This window comes from Sturnira hondurensis, unplaced genomic scaffold, assembly GCF_014824575.4.
Source record: "Sturnira hondurensis isolate 20B ecotype Veracruz unplaced genomic scaffold, ASM1482457v3 Scaffold0020489, whole genome shotgun sequence".
NCBI classification, from domain to species: domain Eukaryota; kingdom Metazoa; phylum Chordata; class Mammalia; order Chiroptera; family Phyllostomidae; genus Sturnira; species Sturnira hondurensis.
Window position 1 is genome coordinate 4,547,025 of NW_028093120.1, and position 26,543 is coordinate 4,573,567.

At 35.6% G+C, this 26,543-nt stretch overlaps 1 long non-coding RNA gene across 1 annotated transcript in view; it reads left to right on the forward strand.

Moving 5' to 3' along the window:
* LOC118975681 (uncharacterized) overlaps positions 1–26,543 on the forward strand; it is a 539,098-nt gene that overhangs the window by 283,854 nt on the left and 228,701 nt on the right. The window lies entirely within an intron of this gene.

Sequence of the window (26,543 nt, forward strand, 5' to 3'; positions counted from 1 at the left end):
AAGCGGAAAGTAGGTGATCATCTTTACTTTTTGCTGAAGTTTATGTGTATATATGACCAAACAATATATATATATATATATATATATATATATATGACCAAATATATATATGACCAACCAAATAAACAAATAAAAAATGGAAAGTTGAAGCCCCAAGTGATTGAGCAAACAGTAGTATCTCCAAAACAGTTCAAGGTTACCATAATATTCCATGAGTAGCCTTATAAAAGAATTCTGGAGGTAACACGATAAAGAAATAAGGAGTTGACATTTATTCTTAATACCATTTTTATTATGGAAAGAGGTACAACATCATTCAGATGGTAGAGGCAGAGATCAGGTAGGGAAAAGTATATTCCTTTCTAGCTGTTGGAGATCTATTTTATGTAAAAGATAATAAAACTTTATTTCCAAAAATTTCACAAAATATTGTCTCAATCAATGGAACTAAAAAAATACAGCTCCAACAAGTTATCTAAAACCTTTTTTTTTAGTATTTAACTACTTAAGTAATCACTAATGAAATACTAACTTGGTAAGAGTTCTCTAACTTGAGTTTCATTAGTGTTCATTATACAGTCAGTGACTGATAATTTGAAATATTTTATATGATACTATTATCATAACATAACTATTATTTACTTGGCATTCTATCAAATATTTTCTTGACTAAACAAGGTATTATTTAGTCAAAGGTAAAAGGTATTAAGTGTGCCTTATAATACATACTTGCTGACTTGAATATGCAGCCAAACATGCCTTTCTGTACAAATATTAACTAATTCTTCACTATTGAATGTTATAAAAATATGTCTGAAAACACATTTCTATAATTTAACAAGAAGCACACTCATATAAAAATGTAAGTGATTATTTTATTAAAATTATGATATTTTCCAGTAAAAAATATTTGGACAAATATTTTAACTAGAAATTTCTAGTTAAAAATTTCTTCATTTATACAACGAAAAGTTTATAGGTTTTTAAATATTACTTTTTGCTAAATATTCATCAAAGATGATATTTTTTGCAATAATGGTATATATTCAATCTATATTTTTGTCAGAATAATGACATCTGTAAATGAACATATTGTCTTAGTTTGTTTGTGTTGCCATCACAAAATACCCTCTCACATTATGGAGGCTGGGAAGTCCAAGATCAAGGTGGTGGTGACTTAGCTCCTGGTGAGACCTCTCTCCCTGGCTTGCAGATGCTCACCTTCTTGCTGTGTCCTCACAGGACCTTTCTTTGCTATGGACATCTCTTTCTTTTCTCTTTTTATAATGCCATTCATTCTATTATGAGGGGTCTACCTCAGGACATAATCTAGTTGTAGTTAACTCTGAAAGGCCCCATCTTCAGCGACCATCATATCGGGGGGTAGGGCTTAACTTTAAAAACTTTGTGGGTGTGTGGGAACAAACACTCAGTTTCTAACACACATGATTACATATTGCATTTAAAATATATCTTATGCTAACTGATCTCTTCTAATTACCTTTGATCCAGTCTTGTTATAGATTAGTTAAAATTATTTTCTGATTTTACTTCTCAAAAACTTACTTTCTGAAAACACGAATCTTCAAACAACTCGAGATCTATGAATAAAATGATTCATTAAAAATAAGTGTCAAATTAAAAGTGTGCAATTATATAAATTATAGCTAGATGTTATATAATGTATAACTACATATACTACTTTAAAAGCAGCTATTAGAAAAATGAGTATCTTCTCCAGTTCTTAATGCATAAAAAAGAGAAATTAGCTGTTCTATTTGAAAGTACCTAAAACAGGAAACAGTTGTTTTGAATGTGATAAATGAGCAGGTGGCTAAGCAATGCATTTTGACTGAGCATAGTGGATTCACACTGTGGCTAACAACGCCTTTTATTGGTAATCTTCTACCATCTGTTCTGAAGATTTAATCATACAAAGAAAAAGGCAGGTGAGAAGAAAAATGCAAATAAGTGGCAATACTTAAATTCTGAATCATGCTGTGATGTTGCAAAGTAGTTCAGTGCTACTGTTTATTTTAAAACCATTACAATGTTTGAACCAGGAAAGCTGATGGTTAACTTCCATTGCTGGTACATTTGCTGATAAGGACAAAAAGGTGCTTCCAGAAAAGTCAAACTCATAAAGTTAAAAAGTTGGTGGAAGCAGTCCTCTTATGACTTAGCAGTTGTATGGAGCAGACATTTCCAGTCTGGAAAACAAATAAACAAACAAATAAAAAATAGAATAGTTTACATGGTCATGAACATCTTGATTAATGTAAGTAAAGGGGAAAAGTAGCAACATAAATAGAAAATTTATTACAGTTTACAATGACAAAAACAGACTTGCCACATTAACAGGTACTTGTTGGGCAGAGCTCTTGAAATGTAATAATCAGTAAGTCAAGGTAAGAGTAAATCTGGAAAATGAAAGGATGAGGGAGTTGCCAGTGAATACCCCCCCAAAAAAAAATAGAGCACTTATGTATAAGGAATTAAAGAAGAGGATTGAAGAAATGGCCTAGGGGAATGGAATAAAATGGAATTTGTGATGAGTAAAGATATAAGGTACTCATCTAGAGTTCCTCATCTAGAGTGTCCTTGGAGGCCATCTTGAGCTCAGCTTCCAGGAACAGCAGGTGCTTTGGGAGCTCCTCATCTAAGAGCAGGAATAGCGAAGTGTTTCAAGAGGTGCCAAATAGGGTGAAGTCCAAATAGAAAAACAAAATGATCTATGATGATTATTACTAGGATAAGAAATATTGTTGCAGAGTGACAGTTCAAAAGAGAAATGTTGATACTGAATTCTGGAATGCTGAACTGTGGGCCTCAGGGAACAAATTGTCCCCCCAAAAGCAGTAAAACTGTGGAGCAAAACTCAACCATTTCAGAATTCTGTAATTTGTGCAAGTCACAGAACTAAACAAAAACTCTCTCCAAGAGAAACCATGGAATCCAGTAAGACAGTAGGCTCTGTGGTGCTTCAGACTGGGGCTATTCCCACCTCTTTGGCCTCTCCCACTTACTGGCACAGTAACCAAAAACCTAGCAAGACTGCAGATGAGGGAGAAATCTAACCACATTTGTGTCTGCAAAAAGCCTTCTCCACAGAGCACAGTCAATAATTTTCCAAGGCTATGTCTCCCTTTAAAATCTCTCATCCCAAAAAGAGTAGTTATTTGGTTTGAGTTCAGCAGTGGTAAAAGTGTGCACCCAGGTCATTATCAAAAAATAACAAACAGCTGACAATATATTCACTGCCTATGACTGCTTCAAGCTTGCTGGAAGGAATTGTAACCAAGGTTTTGGATGCCATCTGCCCTCAGAAACCACATCATCAGGGATGCCAAACCAAGAGCAATAGCCGGTGATGGTCCCTCCCCCGGAGCCCCCATTTACGCCATGGAAGAACCCAGAGGAGTGACTATTGTAGCTCCAGACACTAGAGAATGCCCACTCCATCGGGGGGGGGGGGACCTATTTTTCTAGGTATGGCCAGTCACCGTGGGAGCCTGCCTGTTATTACCAGCTTGTTTCATATTAGCTATGGGAGTATTCTGGCTGCTGCTCCATGCTTCATGGAGTCTCCCACCATTTGTACCCACCAAGCAGAGGAGAGCTTTTCTTCATTGCAGGAGCAGCCTTTCCCATTGGTGTGGCAAATTGCACAGTTCCTAGGATTAAGGTAGCACAGGGATGAACTCGGTCAGTCCCCTGTGTGCTGGTCATAGGGCATGTGCTTTTGTGGTTTAGAATGTGTCCCTTTGCAGTTGAGCTGGCTGCTGGCAGAGGCGTGCCAAGGTGAACTAGAAGAGTCACATGGTTCTGCTGCTGTTCTTCTCTATCATGAAGCTGATCGTCCCTTCCTTGTCCACCTTCCTGGGCTCCCATGTCACATTTTGGCACCCCTAAATGTACCTAAACCCAGTGAGGACATACATGTTGATGACTACAGCAAGTCTTCTTGAAACTCTACCACAGCAGGTAGAGCAGCCCTCAGATACAACCTGAACCCAAAGCACCTGCTGTTCCTGGAAGCTGAGCTCCAGGTGGCCTCCAAGGACACTTCTCTAACATCCAGCCTCTCCAAGAGTTTGTTGATTCCCCTTATCCTGTTTCCAAGGGATTGGCCCACTCTTCAACAAACTAGCCCCATAGATTACTATGTAACCCCTTACAAACACATGCAGGCACATTCACACACACACGTGCAATCTGGCATGGAGACAGGAGCCTGCTCTTAATGTCTGGGAAACATTCACCAGTGTTGCTGCTTTGCTATGAATGAAAGGTTGATATTTGGCTGCCCCCCAAATGTTTGATTTTAGTCTGTACAAACCATAGTTTATCTGGGAATTTAGAATGAATCACAGGGAAATAGACCACCATAGGAAATTTGAAAACCTCCAACATATTTCTGCATTTACAAAAGGATCCTACATGCTCAGAGCTGAGTGTTTGCCCAGGAAGTACCTAACATGTGGCTGACTTTAGAGTTCCTGAGCAAGCAAGAGGTATAAACAAAGGCTATCTTGTAGAATTATGTCTCTTGCAGAATGGAAAACAAAAACACAAGGCATTTAAGGAAATCTTCTGACCTGTCATTGGCTAACAATCCAATTATGCTGACTGAAGTATGGATCCTTTATAGTTATTTTTAAAAATTAAACAAAATCTTTAAAAAATATGGTACCAGAGAACTCAAGGGCTACAGACAATAGGAAATAGTATCCAAATAATTATTCGAAGAAAGAGCTAAACAAATAAACAGTACAAATAAAAACAATGACAATATTTTTTTTAAAAGCCCAAACCCCCTTCAACAAACCTTGGGAGGAGGAGGTGGAGACATTTGATACCAGTTGTCACACTATATCATCTAAAATGCCTAATTTTCAACAACAACAAAAAAAAATACAAGACATATTAAAAAAGGAGAACAGCTTGTCACACGCATAAGAAAAAATGTACAACCAGTTAAAAATGTCCCTGAGGAGGCACAGATTTTGGATTTACCAGACAAAAAACTTGAAATTGGCTGCCCTGACATGTAGCCCTCCTTGATTGCTCCCTCTTCACAGGCCCTTCAAAAGGATTGTTGAACTGAACTTCATGATAAACAACATTTTGTTTTATTTTATATTACAACTTTTTTGGAAGTATAGTTGGTATGTAGAAAACTGCACATATTTAAGATGTGTACTTTGATGCCTTTGGACATGCATGTACACTCATGGTACCATCACCAAAGTCATCACAGCATTCATCACCTTTAGGAGTTTCCTGATAAACAACATTTTTAAGGATTTTGTTTATTTATTAGTTTTAAACAGAGAGGGAGGGAGGGAGAGAAACATTAATGTGTGGTTGCCTCTTGAGCACCCCTACCAGGGACCTGGCCTGCAACCCAGGCATGTGTCCTGACTGGGAATAGAACCGGTGACCCTTTGATTTGCAGGCTGGCACTCAATCCGCTGAGTCACACCACCCAGGGCAGAATTTTTAAATAATACTCTCCACCCTCAGAACACCCAATGAATGCTGAAATATATAAAAAGGATTTGTAAATGGTGGCAGTAGTTTGGATGTGAAGGAAGTTAAAATTGCATAAATGGATAGTTCTTTTTCAGGGTTTTTTTTGTTTTTATGGATGCTTTATTCAGATGCCAGTGATCTGAGACGATGGTGGATTATGTACCTATTATGTACATAATAGGGATCTGAGAAGATGGTGGGTTATGTACCTCAAAAACCATCTTTTTTTATTTTTTTAGATTTATTTAATTGTTGTTCAAGTACAGTTTTCTGTCTTATATTCCCAACCCTGTCCAATCCTCCAATGCTCCCCCCTTCCTCCCATCCTCCCACTTTAATTATTGTCCATGTGTCCTTTATACTTGTTCCTGTGAATCCTTCTCCTTTTCCCCTGTGATTCTCTCCACTCTTCCCTCTGGTCCCTGTCAGCCTGTTCTCTATTTCAGTGTCTTTGGTCATATTTTGCTTGCTAGTTTGTTTTGTTGTTTAAGTTCCTGTTAAAGGTGAGATCAAATGGTATTTGTTTTTTACCGCCTGGCTTATTTCACTCAGCATGATGCTTTCCAGTTCCATTCATGCTGTTTGCAAAGGGTAGGAGCTCCTTTCTTTCTACTGCAAAGAATTCCATTGTGTAAATGTACCATAGTTTTTTGATCCATTCATTTACTGATGAGTATCTAGGTTGCTTCCAACTATTGGCTATTGTAAATTGTGCTGTTATGAACATTGGGGTGCATAGGTTCTTTTGGACTGGTGTTTCTGGGTTCTTAGGATATACTCCTAACAGTGGAATTGCTGGGTCAAAAGGCATGTTCATTTTTCTTAGAAAATTCCATACTGTTTTCCATAATGGTTGTACCAGTCTGCAACCCCACCATCTATCAATGACATTTAAAAAGATGTATATCTATATATTTGATGCAAAATAAGTTGAGAATCATGGAACAGAGGCACAAAAAGTCATATATAGAAAACACATAGAAAATGGCAGAATATATAATGTATTATGAGTAATTATGTTTAATATAAATATGTCAAATACTCCAATTAAAAAGCAGAGATTGACAGAATGGATTTAAAAAGTCCATCTACATGCTTTTTACAGGAGACATATTTAGATCCAAAGTAAAAAATTGATTGGAGCCTTGGTTGGTGTAGCTCAGGGGATTGAGTATGATACTGCGAACAAAAGGATCACAGTTCAATTCCCAGTCAGGGCACATGCCTGGGTTGCAAGCCAGTTCCCAGCAGGGGATGCATGAGATGTAACCATCCATTGATATTTCTTTCCATCTCTCCTTCCCTTCCCCTCTAAAAATAAATAAACAAAATTTTTACGAAAGTCTTTTAAAAATGGATTGAAAAAATGATGGAAAAAAGATATACCAGAGATATAATCAAAAGAGAGTTGGAGTGGCTATATTAATATCAGACTAAATAGGATAAAAGACATAACATTTGCTGGAGAAAAAAGAGGGCATTAAAAATAAAAATAGTGTCCATCCATTAGGAAGATATGATGATTACAGATATTTTGAATCTAACAACAGGATCCCAAAATACATGAAGCAAAACTGTAAGTGAAGGAAGAAATCAACAATTTAATAGCAATAATTAGAAACATTAAACTCAACTTTCAATAATACATAGAACATCTAGGCAGAAGATTCCCAAGAAAGTAAAGACTTGTACATACTATAAACCACCTAAACTACACTGTGTGGATGTCATATTACAGTGCATATACTCTTCAATACTTACTGATTTCATAAGAGAGTTAATGTTAAATGTTAAATTTTAAACTGTGTTATACTGTATGTTCATATTGAAATAGCCTGTATGTTCATAATTTTCATAAGAACTGAACTCATCTTTATTTATAAGATATTCTAAATAGCTAGAGTCACAGTATAAAATACTAAAGTTAGAAAGAGACCACATGATTTTAAATAGTGGATCGCTGTACAAATATTAATTAATATTACAAATTTGAAACACATTTATCTTCAAAGCAATTTAATGCAAATTAGAATAAGTGATTTAATGGCAGCATAATTATATCAACCTTGTGACCAAAGATAGGAAGTGACACTTGAGACTAAACTGGAGGAAAGAAATAGAAAATCTTGACCCAAACTACCATCTCCCATTCAATTACATGCTACTCAATGTCAGCGGTACGCTCCACTCTCTTAGCTAGAAAAGCGTTGGTCCTGTACTCCCTCCAGTAATCTATGTTCAACGTGCTTCAGTAGTAGTCATCAATCCTAGGGACTACCACCTTGGGGTGAGGTACATCTCTTCACTGATTGTTTCAGAATTTCTGTAAGTGATTTAAAGTTTGAGAATGACAGCAAGGTGGATATATGTTAAGAACATTAATTAGTCATTGTAATATTTTCTTTTGTTAAAATTATTCTCAGGCTTTAGTAACACCATGCTTTCTAATAAGCAGCAGGTGTGCATACCTATAAATGGCTTAAAATCTCCCCTCCTCCAAAACACATCCTTCATCTATTTGCTGTCCCTTAGAAGTATCTTCCAGGTTAATGCCTATATCAACACAACAGATACGAAGTCTCTTTCTTCGTATGCTTTTTACTATGGAGATCACAACATATACAATTATTTTAAAGCTAAATGACAATTGTTCTTGATCTGGGTTAAGAGATGAGGAGAGAAAAGCTGAGCCTGGGAAATTTGTGATATAGATTAAGATGGTCATAGAAGTGCCTGAGATTCCTTCACATAAGGCCACTCTCACTATCTGCCATACCCCAGGAATTCAATGCTTCTATCAAGCATTATACATGCACTGGTCTTCCCTGACCGAATCTACTTTGAACAGTCTCATGTTCCAGAGTTACCTATCATAATACTAAATACTCCCATCAAAAAAACATCTTGGTGCACTTTGTGTAAGGAAAATAATTTGATTAAAATAAGTCATGTATAGCCCTGGCTGGTGTAGCTCAGTGGACTGAGCATGAGCCTGTGAACCAAAGGATTGCAGTTCAGTTCCCAGTCAGGGCACATGCCTGGGTTGCAGGCCAGTTCCCAGCAGGGGACACACAAGAGGCAACCACACATGGATATTTCTCTCCCTCTCTTTCTCTCTAAAGATACATAAATAAAATCTTTAAAAAATTAATGTATAAATTAATTTGCCTCACTTCAGGAGTTGAGAATACAGAGAAGTTCACAGATTATGTAATTAAACAATTTAGTACTACATTCTGAAAATAATTGAAGAATTATTCTGTTAATTTTTCATTAGTGTCATATAATAAAATGTCCAACCTTTATGCCAATTATATATAATCTTTTAACTAATTGAGAAAAACATTGTCTTTTCTGTAAAATGAAGTGGTTATTTTAAAATTTACATTGCTACTAGTAGTTCTCGGCAATGTTATTTTAGCTTTTCTAAATAGGAAACAGAAAATTGTGCAATTTTGGTTTTTTGTTTCAGTTTTACATTTGACTGTTTATAAAAGAACTTTAAGAAACAGTTATTGAAAAACTAAAATTTCATATAATTTCTACAATTTCTTAAATGTTAAGGTTCTATCCACAACCACATTTTTATAAGAAATTATGTAACATAAGTAATAGGGGAAAATATACTTTTGGTCTTTAAAGTATCAAACAGCATGGTATCAAGCTTCGTGTTACACTACAAAAATTAAATTTAAGTGTCGGTCAATTTATTTAAAATACAAGCTATGACATTTGTGATCTCGGGGCATTAAGAAATTTATTTATCAAATACATTCTATTTTTCTCAAAAGTAGAATAATGCTTAACCTTATTTTAAAGGCCTTAACTCAAGGATACATTTATTGATTTGAGAGAGAGAGGAAGGGAAAGAAGTGTAGAGAAACATCAATGTGAGAGAGAAACCTGAAACAGTTGCCTCCTGTACACACCTTGACCAGGGATAAAACCTGAAACCTCGGTATGTGCCCTGACCAGGAATCAAGCCCACAATTTTCTCATGCACATGATGACACTAACCAACTGAGCCACCTGGGCAGGGCATAATGCTCACTTTTTATGGTGGTTTTGCACCCACACAACAAATGAGGTAAAAACTATATAAGCAAGGCAAATACATGAAGTATATGAATATAGGAAAATTAAAAGGTATATATGAGATGTGGAAATTAAATGAAGAAATTAAAATACCTACCACAGTGTCCATTAATTGTAGACATTCAATGAGTTATCATTGTTAGTATAGACATTAGCTAGGAATATAAACATATTTCCAAGTTACTATGGAACAGCATAAATTGTTGATGTGTATTTCTCTAACTTTTTGACATAAACTGAACTAAAATATTTAAACTATTTTTCTACAGTTATAATTGTAAAATATAAAAAATATAAAATTTACCATTTTAACCATTTCAAGTATACAGTTTAGTAATGTTAAGAACAAAATCTATAAACTTTTTAAAGTATTAAGGAATCACAAAATCTTATGATAAAAATCACAAAATCTATGGTAAATTTTTAGAAATTTGCCATATTTTTTACTTAAATAAATAAGTGTTCAAGATAAAATAATGAGTTACTTTTCTTCTCATGGTAACTTTTCTCCTTTTCTTTTTATGGTGATTTCTCTTTTATTTTTTTGGTAGTAATAAAATAAATTTTAATGGTTTTTTGTTATTGTTTGTTATATTTCTAATACGGCCAAGGTAATAATTTTGTTATTTTTTTCATTTACTGAGGAATCTTAAAAAAGAAAAGATGTTCTAAATATACATCATTTTCCCCCTGAAAACATTCATCTTTATCTAACTACAGTGCAGGGATAATTACATTATGCTTGTGACATTTATCACAGATTCACCTGCCTATACTGAAATCAATGTAAGAGGCTTCTGTTTGTTGGATCAGAGCTCCAATGTCATTATTCAATCTGTGAGCTGCTCCACACGAATCAATAAAAGGCTGAGAGGTCTTGACAAGCTATATTCTTTTTCTAATATTGATCTTGATGACCAAGCTGGTGCCCTAGAGTCTAACCATTGATTTTAAAAGAGAGGTCTGTCAAATTGGAGGCCAATTTTGTGCTATTAAACAGATCAAGTCTTGTAATTAAAGAAAATGTCAGGCTGTCATATTTTGCAAGAGGATCATGGGAATATTTTCACACAGTGTTCAAGCAAATTAGAAAGTATGCAGACCTGCTGGAGCCAAACACACCACACACAGCATAAGCTCATGCAAACACTAAATCAATGTTCAAATGGTATGAGATTCATTGGCTTTCTATTTTCCCAAGACTCAATGATTTAAGGAATAATTTATGATTCTTGGCTTTAATAACATGCACCACTGCATCAACTTAAAATGCATCAAACTGTTCTGAAAGAAAGTAACATCCAAATGAAAAGCTAATTTACTGTCAGCATAGTGGAGAATATCTGAACTGTACTATATAGCCTTTGCTTCCTTTACATTTCCTTTTAGTACTAACTGTAAATCATAACTTTTTTCTCCTTTTATGACATATTTTCTTTCTTCTGTCCGTTCAAGAAAGATTTATAGAGAACTACAAGTAAAGAGCTGTTACAGAACTCGTATTTGAGTAGAAGAAGCAGACCAATAAACAAAAATAACATTTGTTTTTAGGTGTAGTACAAGTGTTTTTAAAAGGTAAAAAGTGAGTGCCTAACTTATTTAGAAATATTTCGGAAAGTTTTCATAAGCTACTAATGAAATAAATGTTAGTTTACAGTATACAATTTGAGATTTGGGAATTTTACAAAGATATGATAAGGTCTTATTTATGTTTCCAAATGTATTTCTGAGGCTAGGAATACTCTAAAATTGATTATAATAATAAGTGTAGAGTTATTTTCCAAGATCAGAAGAGATCAGGCACTTCAGCATGGTGTAGCTGTAGATGATATTTTTAATGGAAAAAATATATAATATATAATAACATTTAAGATTTGGTGATTTACAAACTCTTGGATATACATTACTTCACAAATTAGGCATTGATATTATCTCATTTTATAGCTAAGTAACCATGGAGGAGAACGGGGCAAAGAAGGAAGTCAAACTCAGGGTTCCTTTTGTGAACAGGGGGTTGAGAGGGTGGTTAATTACGCCCAAAACTACAAATTTTGATACTAGCAATACTTCACATGTGGGCCAGTGTTGACAAAGGAGGCAAAGACATACAGTGAGGTAAATGTAGTCTGTTCAAAAATGAAATTAGACCACCTTCTCACACCACCCACAAGAATAAACTCAATATGGAATAAAAGCTTAAATAAAAATCCTAGAAGAAAACATAAGCAGTAAAATATTGGACATTTCTCATAGCAACATTTTTTCTGATATATCTCCTTGTGCAAGGGAAACAAGGGAGAAAATAAACAAATGGAAGGACTACATCAAATGAAACTGTATTTGTGCAGCACAGGAAACCACCAACAAAATGAAAAGAAAACCCACTGAATGGGAGCACATGTTTGCCAATACATTTGTTAAGAGGTTAGTATTGAAAATTTACAAATAACTTATAAAATTCAACAGCAAAAACACAAACAACCCAACTGAAAAAATGGGCAAAGAACCTGAATAAACACTTCTCCAAAGAGGACATACAGCTAGCCAATCAATAGACACATGAAAATATGTTCAAAGTCACTTATTATCATTGAAATACGAATTAAAACCACAATGAGGTATCACCTCACAGCAGTCAGAATGACTATCATCAATAAATCAACAAGTGCTGGAGAGGATGTGTGGAAAAGGGAACCCTCATGCACTGTTCATGGGAATGCTGATTAGTGTGGCCGCTGTGGAAAGCAGTATGGAGTTACCTCAATAAAATAAACATGAAACTGCCTTATGATCCAGCAATTCCACTTCTGAGAAATTATCTGAAGAAACCCTAAAACACCAGTTCCAAAGAATATATGCACCCCTATGTTCATTGCAGCATTGCTTATACTAGTCACAATTTGGAAGCAGCTGAAGTGGATAAAAAAGCTGTAGTACATTTATACAACAGAATACTCCCTGAACATAAAAAAGAAGGACCTCTTACCCTTTGCAGCATCATGGCTGGACATTATGCTAAATAATATGTCAGAGAAAGATAAGTGCCACATAATTTCACTTATCTGTGGAATCTAATGAACAAAATGAACTAACAAGAAAAGAGTGACAGACCCAAAGAACAGGCTGACATCTGTTGGGGTGAAGAAAAGGTTGTTCTGGGGGTGAGGGTAAGGGGATTGAGCAAAAACAAAGAAGGAAAAAGGAAAAACTCATGGACACAGACAACATTGTGGTGATTGCTAGGGGAAGTTGGGGTTGGAGGAGGAGGGTATACGTTGGATAAATTTTAAATGGTGTTGGAAGGAGACGACCTGGGGTGGTGAACACAATACAGTGTACAGACGCGATGTAGAATTGAGCCCCTGAAACGTGTATAATTTTGGTAACCAGTGTCACTGCAATAAATTCAATAAAAAGCAAAATAAATAAGGTTAAAACAAGAAAAATTCCTTAAATTCTCGAACAGAATATTTTTCTGAGTTTTGTAGTCAGCACTCTAAAGTATCCTTGAGGGACTCATTTTCTTTCTCGTGGCTCATGACACTTCATTTTTGAAATGAAGGAGATAAACCTGAAAAAATATTTTATTTTAGCTTCTCTTTATATGAAAATCACTTCTCTGTCCTATTTACTATCTAGAAATACAGTTTGCAAATTTCTCTTCAGACTTATATACTTCCTAAAGCACCATGTATAAAGACATCACAACCGATGGCTGTTTTGTTGACTGTCCCTGCCTTTTTAGCCAGGGGAGAAATTTGAAGAGACCACTGAATCATTCTTTGACTGGGATCAGGCCTTCGCATTTGAAATGAAAAATTGGAAACGCAGTAGAGAAAATATATTTCAGTAAAATTTGAGTACAAACCTCATTTTACATTACTCAACAAACAAAACAAATTAAATCATATATGACAGTATTATTTGTTATAACAACAATATTATTTACTGCTTAAAAAACTGTAATGCAATGATGATGCCTGAGAGTAAAAAAGATATAATATGATATTCCTGGGTTAAAGCCAACATATGTTGTTTTGGAAGATGATACTATCACATCCTTGTTTTCTGAGGTAAATTATAGACCCTCTATAAGACTTAGTTTCCTTATGTATTAAAGATTATGATGACGATATAGTGTTTTACACAGTGAATAAGCTTCAGGAAGCACTTTTTTCATACTATGCTTAATAATTTCTGTTATAATGTCCTTCCTTCTCATTCAGCGGAAAGCAGCAGCATGTAACAAGGGCAGTGGAGAAAATGGCGTCTACTCAATCCGCCTACATTAAAATTGTATGGTGTTAAAAAAAAAGGTATTCTTTCTGCATAGGATTGTTGTGAGGCATAGTTCAGATAGTTTATGTGAATTTCTGAGAAGACTCTACGGCATTTGGAAAATATTCAAGAACTATTAGCCACCATCATTATATTCTCAAAGAAAGAGTACATGGTAAGCAGGAAAAAAAGAATTCAGAGAAAAATAAGAATTATCTCAAGTCTGTCAACTGTTAAATGGCAAAAAGCAACCTGAAGCATGGGGGTATGATTGCAAATCTTCATAAAAACAAGAAGACCGGATTTTACTGAATAAAGACATTTACTTTTCAGCTGAAAAAAAGATAAGAGAGAGAGAGTGTGGTTATATTGGATAGAGAGCAGAAGGAAGACATAAAAGAACACCCAGAACCATCTGTAATTATACCACACGCAAGTTACACTGACCTCTGCCTTTCTGTTAGGTATCATCCCGTTCTCCATGATTTTTTCTACCCCTGTTATTTTCTCTAGGATACCAAGTTCAATGGATAGAAATCAAATATAAACCAAATAAGGTTGAACTATTTGCATATAAATTCACGCTAGCAAAACAATTTCATAAATATAGTCATGACTCAGGAATAAAAGTAAACTATCTTGAAATACACAGATCATTGTGACCTATTTTCAGCCTGAATTATTTGAGCTTCACCCAGATCTTCACTTCTTTGCTTATAAAAGAAGTCTGATTCATTCATTTTTATTTGAATAATTAATGTTGGTGGTCCACACATCACCCAATAATTTATTATAGACTCAAGACTTCTATAGAAGCTAAGAATATATTAAGACAGTATTAACATTGAAACAGCAGAAAAATGTTACCTATTAAATGAAAGGACAACATGATTTATTTAGAATTTGATGGGTATCCTTTCTGCTTAGGTGAATTTAATTTACCACCGAACACCGACCCTGTGTGTGAAATAAAGCGTCTTAAAGTGTACATTTTCAAGGAAGGATTGACTTACATGAAATTGATACTCAGCAATGTATTTCTTAATGATAAAGGCCATTTAACAAAGCCTGTTTAAACTATTTCCATAATAATCAAAACAACTGAAAAGCAAAGATTTAATCTAATCATCTACAGCCGCAGTAGTAAATATCGTGTCTGCAAAAAAGTTTCCTAATTTTATACCACTTGAGCCTTAGCCATAGACACGACTTTGTTGGCTCAACAATGGATTTGTACATAGAAAGATGTTGAAGGATGAGCATGTGCTGTGTTCCAAATCAAAAAGATTGGTAAGGACTGTCTTGCCCTTAGATATCTGAGAACTCAAGTTAGAAAGTAGATCTGAAGCTAAATCAGCCCCAAAGGGTAAGAAATATGTAATATGTGAAAGTCATTTGATCCTGTCTAAGCAAATTTCAAGATTCACATGACCAAGTCTTTAACAAATTCAGTGCCAGTGTTGTAGATATCAAGAACTTCTCAGTGAGATAACATATGAAAAATTAGGTATAAGCTTTCTGAACAATATTCATCTAATATTTAATCACCAAAAACTTAATTTTGCTAGTCCAAGTGGAGTATATGTACATCTATATGTTATGAAATATTTGTATTAACTGAAATACTTCAGCAATTCACAAGTGCTCCTCTAAAATTTTTACAGCTACACAGATACAGTTTGATAGCGTGTACTATATGACAAATTTTGAATTGCTGTTTCATTCATTCCATGAATATGAATATGTCATGCCATATGTAGTTGCACTTTCATCATTTCATTCCAAATAACTACTTTCACTGATTCACTGGTAACTGTTTGTGAAGTCTAGTTTTACTTTTATAATCACATAGCAAGAAAGAGTATTTAACTCTGGGCAAAGAAAAGACAGAATTTATACTGGAGCAAGATTAAAAGGAAATTCATGCTGGAAGGCGAAATTTGAGTAATTGGTACATAGCCAGAGGTGTATATTGCTGTAAAAAAACTGGTACTGCTGCTGCTCTTAATTAATGAAAGGATGCAGAGGAGAGTAAAAGAAGGGGAAAGAAGGAGGAAAGGAGATGAGAGGACAAAGGGGAGGAGGAGAAAGTGTCCGAGTATAATTAAAATATCCTTAATGCTTTCGAATGGGGATATATTAGGGAATGAAAAGCCTGTGTTGGGGAGATGAAAGGAGAATGGCTTCACAGAAGAGAAAATGTTTTTGTGTGTACCAAATAGTGAGGCTTTTTTAAAAACTAGGGATTCCAATTCAGTAGCACTGGGGTAAACCTGAGCGTCTGCATTTGTAGTGGTCTCCCAGGTAATGCTGATGTTGCTCTTCTGCAGACAACACTTTGAGTAGTGAGGTAATAAAGGGGGGGTGGGGAAGGCATTGAGGTCTATTCCAGGCAGAGTAACAAGTACACTTTACATCATGGAAGAATGAAAGCATTTGGTCTGGTGAGTAGCTCAGTTAATGAAGTTGGAAAAAAGTAGATTGTAAATAGCATTGGGCTAAAGGTCCTGAACATTAGTTTTTGACAAAGGGGAGCCTCTATGCATAAGTGTGGCAGTGTAGTTATATTTGTAAGGAAGCAAACAGATTATAGTTTAAAGGACCAGACAAATCAAGATAGTGAGAGGAAGAGGCACAAGAAAAACTGTTAGGGGTCTGCTGCCATTGTTCAGGTGATGAAAGCACCAGGCTCAACGTTAGCATTGGAGATGACAAAGAGGGTCCACATTTGGCAATTATTTCTGAGTTATAATCACAGAATATAGTAAATTATTAGATGGGACCAGTTGAGATAAATGCATGTCAAGGTAAATGATGTTTTATGTTTTGTTTTACTTTGTTTTTTGCCAAGGAACTGCACAAATAAAAATCTATAAGAAATAGATGTAATATTTAAAAAGCAAAGCATATAGGGGGTGTGAAAATAATGAGGTTGAGGGGGCTGTATGCTATTCATATGTCTGTATTGATTAGATACTTACAGGTTTGGAAGATAAAGCCTTGAAATAGGTTACTGATATTGATAATTAGAGATGAAGGGGACTGTATTGATTGAACATATACAGTAAGCCAGTCATGTTTCATAGTTATTTCTTTTAGTTAAAGGTCTGCTATAAACTTTGCAAAGCAGTTTTGGTAGGGTGATACAAATAATGGAGAAGGAAATGAGTTCGTATACCTTTGTAGGAATGTGTGTATGTGTACACATAAATATGAAATGTAGAGTTGGGAGGGTAATGCCCATGATATTCATCCTTTTAAGTGGATGATAAAAAGAACATATGCCATTTTTTCTAGGGAAGCTATTCCTATTTTCTAAGGATGTGCTTTGGTTGCAGATGTCCCCAGAAAAAAAGTATCCACAAGATATGCTCCAAGGCCAAAGACATATTTCTATAGATGCTGACAAATAGGTTAATAAACTATTATGTCCAAGTTTAAAGCTGATAATAACTACAAACTGCAAAGCAGTTGATGATGCCAGGCAGTTTGTCTGCATGCACCTGCCTGGAGTCCCATCCCTAGGGAGAGGCATCTTTGCATCACCCCTTCGTTGTTCTAGCATGGTACCAACATCAAATTAAAGAGGTTTAGGAAAGACACTATAGTAAATTCTTTGTACCTTTTGGTAGTAAATGTCTAGATAGTCTTAAAGACTAAGAAATCACTTCAGGGATTAATACTTCTTTTTACCTACACATGCTTAATTTTCTCTAATTAGAATTCATAGACTTATCAAATGAAGCATGCAAATGCTGTACATCTCTCATTTATTCGATGTTTTCAAATGTACTCTCTTCTCCACGGAAGGCACATGGGATAGGGAATTGGGGAACGCATTTTAATGGAAGCCATTTCTTCCCATGACACACATGTTTATGAGTCAGAGAAAGCTGAACCATAACATTCTAAGCACCTTAGTTAATCTCCAGTTTTGAAATTAAACCTTTACACAGAAAAAAAAAACACCAACTTTTATTCCATTGATGTGAAGCAAATCAATTAAGAGCAATTGGAGGGAGCAGTGATAACAGATGTCCAGCTCCAAGCAGTATATAACAAGATGATTACGTGTTCTGGCGGCTAGCCAGACTGCCAGGCTGTTTTTTGTGGGTGTTACTTTACTGACAGTACCTCCGTGACATTTGTACCTTGACACCAGAAGTGCTAACAGCTGCAGTGCCCGTGGTAGAAAGGCAGGAAGACCTTTTTAGCTTTAGCTGCTCTCACAGATGCTCAGCACCCTAAGAGATTCAAGCCTATAAAAAGCGACTCTGGCCCGCTATCTCTTTTGTGAAGATTTTTGCTGTGGTGTCTGAAAAGCAGTTTTTTCTCCATGGCATTGCACTTAGGGGAGATAAGGGTTTCTCGGGATAGAAGATGTGTAGTCAATGCGAAACGGATGGGGGTAACAAGGTTGGTCTGGGAGTTCGTGGCTTTGTGAAATGAAATATTTCAACAACTATTTCTGTGCTGCTTTATTTGCTACAGGCCGCCCTTTTGACCCCACAGTGAGGAAGCCTAAACAAGACTAAAGAAGAAAAATTCTAGGTATCTTTAAGTTAGATGACATTCTTAACTAATAATGACAGATGTAACACAATGGCTTCTAATGGCCGCTAATAATGGTAGAGCTTCAGGCTGTGGGGAAATGAGAAAGGTCAGAAGGCAAGTGCACGTATGTGAGAAAATAGTTCAGATCATAAAAGATGAGATGTGGTTTTAGGCAAGTTTATTTCTGAAACTCTGCCCAGTCTGTCTTGGTGTTTTCAGGGTTATTCTTGGCACACGGGGTTATTCTTAGACAAACTCTAGAGAACCAACTTCCAAAAAAGGCATATTGTGCTATTTACTATCCGGGAGCCCCTATACACTCAGAGCTGGTTTTCGTATATTAAGCTTTTACTGTTGCTACCATTTTGGTCTTAGAAATGGGAAGAATTCTTCAGCTAAACATAAATAACTTTCCCAGGTTGGAAGAGCATTTAGGAGGCATTCACAACCATTAACTTTTTATAAGAAAATTTCCTTTACATGTTTCAATTGCTAATACTTTATAACATAAGAGAAGTTATTGTCAAAAGTTGTGCTTTTAAATATAACTTGCTAGTACATTTTTGTAATTAACTCTCACTGGGTAATCAGGGTGAGAAACACCATAAGAAAAAAAAGAAAGAAAAAGAAGTATGTGTGACCCAAAAGGTCCACAGGGAAGTCTGCACATTTTTTCCATTTCATTGCTAATGAGTCATTTTCACCTGACTTCTGCTCCCACCACTCCCCCCCTGAAGAACCAGCTGTCAGTTTCCACAGCTGACTGGGTTTGGTACCAGACAGGTGGCAGCAGGGCGGGGAAGAAATTATGTCAGTGGGATATAGTTAATATGGAATTAGGATGATCCACCTGGTATCATTAAAAATTGACTGCACACCATAAATGATTCACTACAATATAATTAACACTTAAATTAAAAGTTAAACTCTTACACATTTCTGAAAACACAAATAAGAATATTGGGCATTAATTGAGTATTTGAACAGTTTTCTGTACAATCTATATCAGTAACGCTCACTTAAAATTATATAATTTTATATCCTGTTTACAGAAAAAGTGGATTGGACTGTGCCATTCCAGATTCTGACATTTACTTACTCTGGAAGCTTCTGTGTGCTGTAGGCTCTTTGAAAATGTCTGTCCTCACATCAGCAAAAGCAGGTTGAAGCTTAAATGGCCTAACTTTTTAGAAGTGTTCTGTGAAGTGTGGTACTTAATATGTGTATAGGAATTCACCTGTTACCATCAGTATTTATTCAATGGACTCTAATTCTTACAACAACCTGGAATACAAGTCCAAGTTCTTGCATGCTGCCAACAAGATTCCCAACCACATGACTCACTCATCTTCTGACCACAACTGTGGCCATTCATGCTTGATTAAGTTCTTCAGTTTTCTTCAACTGGAAAGTCACCTCTACCTGAAAGCCTTCCCTGGATGCTCAGTCTGGTTCTCTCGCTGTGCTTCCATAACTCCAGGATGACCTTTCTGTTTAGCACTTATTACACAACACTGAAATTGGCTGTTCACCAGTCTTGCACTTTTATTGGATCTGCTTAAGGACAGATCTTTATATTCACATTTGAATGTTTAATAACTAGCACAGGGAATAGCACATAATGAGACAATAATAATTATAGTCATGCACTACATAATGCCATTTCAGTCAATGATGGACCACACATACCACAGTGGTCCCATTAGAGTATAATGGAGATGAAAAATTCCTGTTGCCTAGTGACATCATAGCTATTGTAATATTGTAGCACAAGGTGTTAATGCAACATGCTTGTGATGATGCTGGTGTAAACAAACCTAGTGTACAGCCAGTCATATAACAGTGTAGCATGTGCCATTGCATACAGTACATAATTCTTGATAATAATAAATGTTATGGATTTATATGTATCCCTATACTATAGTTTTTATTTTTGGAGTATACTCTTTCTACTTATTAAAAAGTTTTGCTGTACAACAATATCCTGTGTTACTCTAGAGCAGCTTTATACATCTCATATTAACTGAGTCTCTTGACTGTATCATTTTATCTTATACTTGATTCAATCTCATATCACTTTGCACAGTAACATGCTGAATAGGCTTGCAGCCTAGAAGCAATAACCATATAGCCTATGTGTACAGTAGGCTATACCATCTAGGTTTATGTAAGTATGCTCTGTGATTTTTTTCTTTTTCTGGTATTATTCTTTTTTTGAAATATTTGTTTATTTATTTTTAGAGAGAGGGGAACTGAAAGAGAAAGAAAAAGAGAAACATCAGTGTGTGGTTGCTTTTTGCATGCCCCCAACTGGGGACCTGGTCCACAACCCAGATATGTGCTCTGACTGGGAATTGAACTAGAGACCTTTCGGTTTGCAGGCTGGCACTCAATTTACTGAGCCCCACCAGCCAGGGCTGGCTCTATGGTTTTTGAATAATGATAAAATCATCTAATGATGCATTTCTCAGGTCTTATGCCCATTGTTAAATGACGCATGAGTGTATGTGTTATTGAGGTCAATTAGTTGTATGATTACATATACATAAAGACCAAGAACATATAAGAAAAAACACTGATATCCAGCCATTTATCTGGCATGCATTTTGAGCTATCATTCTGGCTACAGCATGAAAATTATTTTGAAGTGGGCTAATAGTGAAATACAGGGAGATCAACTCAATAGCAAATGCAGAAAATATGCTCATTTAAGAGTGGTCATGGAAATGAAGAAGATAAAGGTCTAAAACATAAAAAGATCAAGTAAACATGATTTGGTAAATAACTAAATTCATGGATGAGGAAGAATGAGATATAAAAGAATTGTGGTTTTTGTAGCTGGGAAGATGGTGAAGTCATTCACTGAGACTGAGAGCACCAGACTATCATGTGATTATTTTTACTGTTGTTGGATGGGTTGATGAGGGAAACAGAGAGAGTTCCTGATTTCAGTTTTAGATGTGTTGATTTTGTCTTGACTTTGAGAAACCTAAGGCATCAAAAGGTTATAAATTTGGAAATTGTTTATGTATAGGTGGGATATTGAAGTCTTGTATTGTTTAGGAAGAGATTATAAAGTAGATATTTAAGAAGGTCAGTACTAAACTTTGATGAATCCCACATTTAAAGGCACGGTAGAAGAATGTTGAGAATGAAGGTAAATATCAGGGAGAAAGAGAAAAGGAAAGAATGTAAGATGTGAAAATGAACACAGTAAGTATAGATAAATCCTTTGAAAAAATGTGGTTGTGTTGTATGAGAGTGAAACAGGACAAAAGTTAAAGGACGATACGGGGTTAAGAAAGTATAACGTGTAGTTGGCTGGATGACAGGGTGCCCAGACATTGGTCAAACTTTATTGTGAGTGTGTAAGGATGTTTCTGAATGTGATTGACATTTGAATCCAAAGCTGAGTAAAGCGGATTGTTCTCCCTAATGTGAGTGGCTGTGCTCAATCAACTGAAGGCCTTGATAGAACAAAGGAAAAGAGGAGAAGGGTTGTCAAGGAACATGTATAAAGGACATATGGACAAAGCCAAGGGGGTAGGATCGAACATGGGAGGTGGAGATGGCTGGGGTTTAGGGGAGTGGTGGGGAGAAAACAGAGACAACTGTATTTGAAAAGCAATAAAAAAGAGTGGGGGAGAGAAAAAGAATAAAAAGACTGACTTTCCAGTGAGTAGAGGAAATTCCTCTTGTTCAAGCACCTTCAAGTTGGGATATTAGCATGTTACTTCTTTCAGACCTGGCTGAAACATTGGCTCTTCCTGGGTCTTGAGCCAGCCAGCCAGCCTTCAGCCTGGAACTACATCATTGGCTCTCCTGGTTCTCAGTCCTTCTGAAACAGACTGGAACTATACCACTGGATCTCTGTGCCGGTTCTAAATCTTGGGACTCCAAAATCACACTGTACTTTAGCCCAAATCCTTGTTATATTATATCTTCTATTGGTCTCTTTCTCTTGAGTACACTAACACAGAAAGTGAATATATATATATATATATATATATATATATATATATATATATATATTCTCTCTCCATATATATATATGGAGAGAGAGAGAGAGAGAGAAGGAGAGAAATGTTTTTAAATATTGTTAAGAATAATTCCATTGAGATTTTTGGTAGTGAGGTATGTGATCAAATGAGGAAACACCATGCCTATGTGTCCACTGATGTACCTCTTGTTTTTACGTGACAATTGGTCCTACACAATTGATATTCAAGGTCTTGAAAATGGATCAGGTTCTTGGTAACTTCCTCAAGAGTGGTGCTAGCTAAAGACCAGTGTGCAAGAAAATAAAATCTGTAACTTAAATATGTATTGATTCTAGTCCGGAGGAATCTTTTTCTTTCCAGGTTGTGAGAATACCAAAGTATTTAACTTCTCACCAACTGGCTGGTTGAAGTCCTCATGGAACAGGATCATACTGATGGAGAATAGTGGATGGGCTCAGTGTAGATCTCTATTGCTGGAAGATTGGGCATTCTACAGTGCTAGTAGATTTTATCAGTTTTGTTGAATATCTCCTGTGTTTGGGGGCCTCTGTCTTAAGCACTATCCCTGCCAAGATAGCCACTGTGTTCATTATCCCACGTGCTTATACTGGAATAGCTGGTAACGGGGACTGGTTTTACATAGTTGGCCAAGCTACTCTATGTATTAGTTTGTTTATTGTTTCTTAATGAATTGTACAGTGCCCATCTCTATAGATGTCAATATGTCAACTATCCATATAGCCATGTCCTCAATTGTAATAGTTTGCCAGGAGTGACAAGACAAAATACCATAGACTAGTTCGCTTATAAAATATAAATTTATGTCCTCAGAATTCTGGATGCTGGAAGTTGAGGATCAAGGTATTGTCAGGTTTGATTTCTTGAAGGTCTCTCTTCTTGGTCACTTCCTTTCTATACCTTCACATGGTTATTGCTCTGTCTGTGCATAGTTTTTGTGTTTCCCTGTGTGTCCAAATTTCCACTTCTTATAAAGACACTAGTAATTTTGAATTAGGATCTCTAAGGACCCCATTTTAACTTGATTACTCCTTTAACACCTTATCTCCAAATATTGTTACATTGTGTGGCACTGGGTGTTTGTGCTTCAGCCTATGCATTATGCAGGAACATAATTCAGCCCATAACACCAGCCTTCCAACCGTTTTTCTTCCAGCTCTTGACCAATGAGCCAAACCATTTGCTACCATCTACTATGCTTTTATATATTCTTACTTTGGTCCATTTCTCTTCCAACAAAAATGGGATGAATTTTCAACAAGTTCACCGTTCCTTAAAAGAAGTCCTTTTGCCCCCTGCAGTCATCCTTCAAAGTCAGCCTTTGTAATATAGTGCTAATTTTCAGGTTACACACACATGGAGGAGACTAATTCCTCGGCCAAAGATGGCCTTTTCCTATCTTGGTCAGCTGGCCACTGAAACCCCTACAAAGACATAAGGATGATCCGGTTAGGGAGATGTTGAAGTCAGGGCTACCACCACTGACACACACTTTGTATTGCATCGCATAGAATCAACAGACATACTTTACAGAAAAGATATTACAAAAGTAGACTCCTGACTCACGACCACTCCCTGGTTCTCATTACATGTGATCTAGGATGCATTGTCTTTATCTTTGCCTAGGAGGAGTGGGTCATGTCAGATAGTTTAGAGAGAATCCAATGTTTTGGAGTATTTTGGAAGATGTTTTTATTATTTCTCAGCATCCCACTTCTTTCTAACCAAGGCCTTGATCTTGGAGTGGCAGACTTGTTAGGTTTGATAATTCAATCTTTCTGGTGCTTAACTACCTTTGTAACTAACTCCTGAGACTGCACTTCAATGTCTGTGTCCTCTCCTCTGACAAATGATAATCTCTGTGTGTTAAGAGTTGTTCTGGAGCTCACACTTGAAGTTGGTAATTAACAATAGTGTTCTGGTAAGCGAGATAAGTATATTTAAAAATCTAATTTATAGTGGTTTCTGATTCTGAGTTGAGATTTTCCCAATGTGGCTTAATTGAAGTAATAAATGGTAGCTTGAAAACTTTCTGAATATTTAGTAATTGGCTATTGCAAATGAGCTGGTTCTAACACACTGCTGGAATTAATACCCTTATAACTTCCCTCACCGCAGCAATCACCACACTGTGGACTATGCCCCTGAGTATTTTTTCTTTACAAATATTTCTGAAAAGATTCATGATTTTTATTCTTTTTTTCAGTAACTACAGTAAAATATTTGAAGAAGGGAAATCAAAAACTTATTTTATAAATAAACAATTAGAAGTAAAATGGATTCTAATCGGTTAGAACAAACATGTTAAATGTACATGTTTTTATCCTCTTTCAAAAGTGTATAAATTATTATAAATGGCATTAAATCAACAATTATTTGTGACCCATTTCAATGATATCAGAGTAGGGACCTGCTCTCAAAATTTAGCATTTTTTAAAATTATGTTATTATTGTTCGAGCACAGTTGTCTGCATTTACTCCTCACTCTCCCACCCTGACCCCAGCCATCCCCACCTCCCTCCCTGATTTTACCCACCCTTGGTTTTGTCCATGCATACTTTATAATTGATCCTCAAAACTCATCTTCCCTTTTCCCCCATTACCCCTCCTACTTTTCCTCTAGTTACTGTAAAATTGTTCTTAATTTCAAAATCTCTGCTTATATTTTGCTTGCTTATTTGTTTTGTTGATTATATTCCACTTATAGGTGAGATTATATGGTATTTGTCTTTCACCACCTGGCTTATTTCACTTAGCATAATGCTCTCCAGTTCTATTCATGTTGTCACAAAGGGTAGGAGCTCATTCTTTCTCCTTTGTAGTATTCCATTATGTATATATACCATAGTTTTCTGATCCATTCATTTACTGATGGGCACTTAGGTCACTTCCAGCATTTTGTTTGGTACCTTCACTGGTAATCTCAGTAGAAAGACTGACAATATGTGACAGAAAAAAGTGTTGACTGAGTTTTTGATGTCTAAAGGAGGGCACTTAAAAAAAAAAAAGTTGAAATACTCCCAGTGGGATGACAAAAATAGGAATGCACTGCTTTGTCTTTACCCATATCAGACCTATCAGACCTTTACCTTTGTTAATCTTTATACTTCTGAAAATTCTATAGTTAACATGTTTCTTTAATGTAAATTTACTTCATTTTTGGATTGAGTGTACTTTATGTAAATTAGCATTAACTAAGTTGCCACTTAGTTAAATTTAGACCCCTTAGTTAAATTGCATACCAGTTAAATTGGTATGTAATTCAGTGTATACAGGGTCAGGCACAAATTATGCCCACTTTTATTGCAAATGTTTCCATTACAAAATCATAAGTATATAATTCTATAACATAACAATATCACACTGAATCTTACCACATAACATTTTAGATGAAATGTTCAAATTGCTGTCCACCTCGTGCAAGACATTCACATGCCCTACCAACCATATTCAAGCAAGTCTTACTTGTGCCAGACCCTGTACTTTGAAGTAGGTCAAAAATTGCATAGAGAAAGTTCTTACTTTGGGTTAGATGATTCATTTCATGAATTCATAAAGGACTTTGGGAGGTGATATTAATGGATATTATTAGGGTATTATATTAATACATCACTTAATGCATGGCAGTACTTCTAATAAGAGAAATTGAGATAAATTTGAGAATAGTAAGAACACGAAATGATTAAGTCTTTCTAGGATTATCAGAACTAGAATGTCTTATGCCTAAACACAAATTTTATTATGAATAGTACTTTAAGTGGACAAGGGTTCATTTGAAGTATAGAACCTTGCTGGATACTGACTTAGACTTAATGTTGTTCATAAAGTTTAAATATCAATTTATAGGTTAGCTATAAGTTTTCTGTGGTAAATTTAATTAAATATTTTTCTAGTCATTGACATTTTTGAAATGAAAAATAAAAATGGATTTTGCGAAGTGTGGAAATTTTTTATTCCTAGCCTCATAAAAGTAAGAAAAGAGATCAAATATAAAAAAAGATATGTCAATATATAGGAATATAGAGGAGATAAGGAAAGTATCAAATGACTACATGGTTTTGT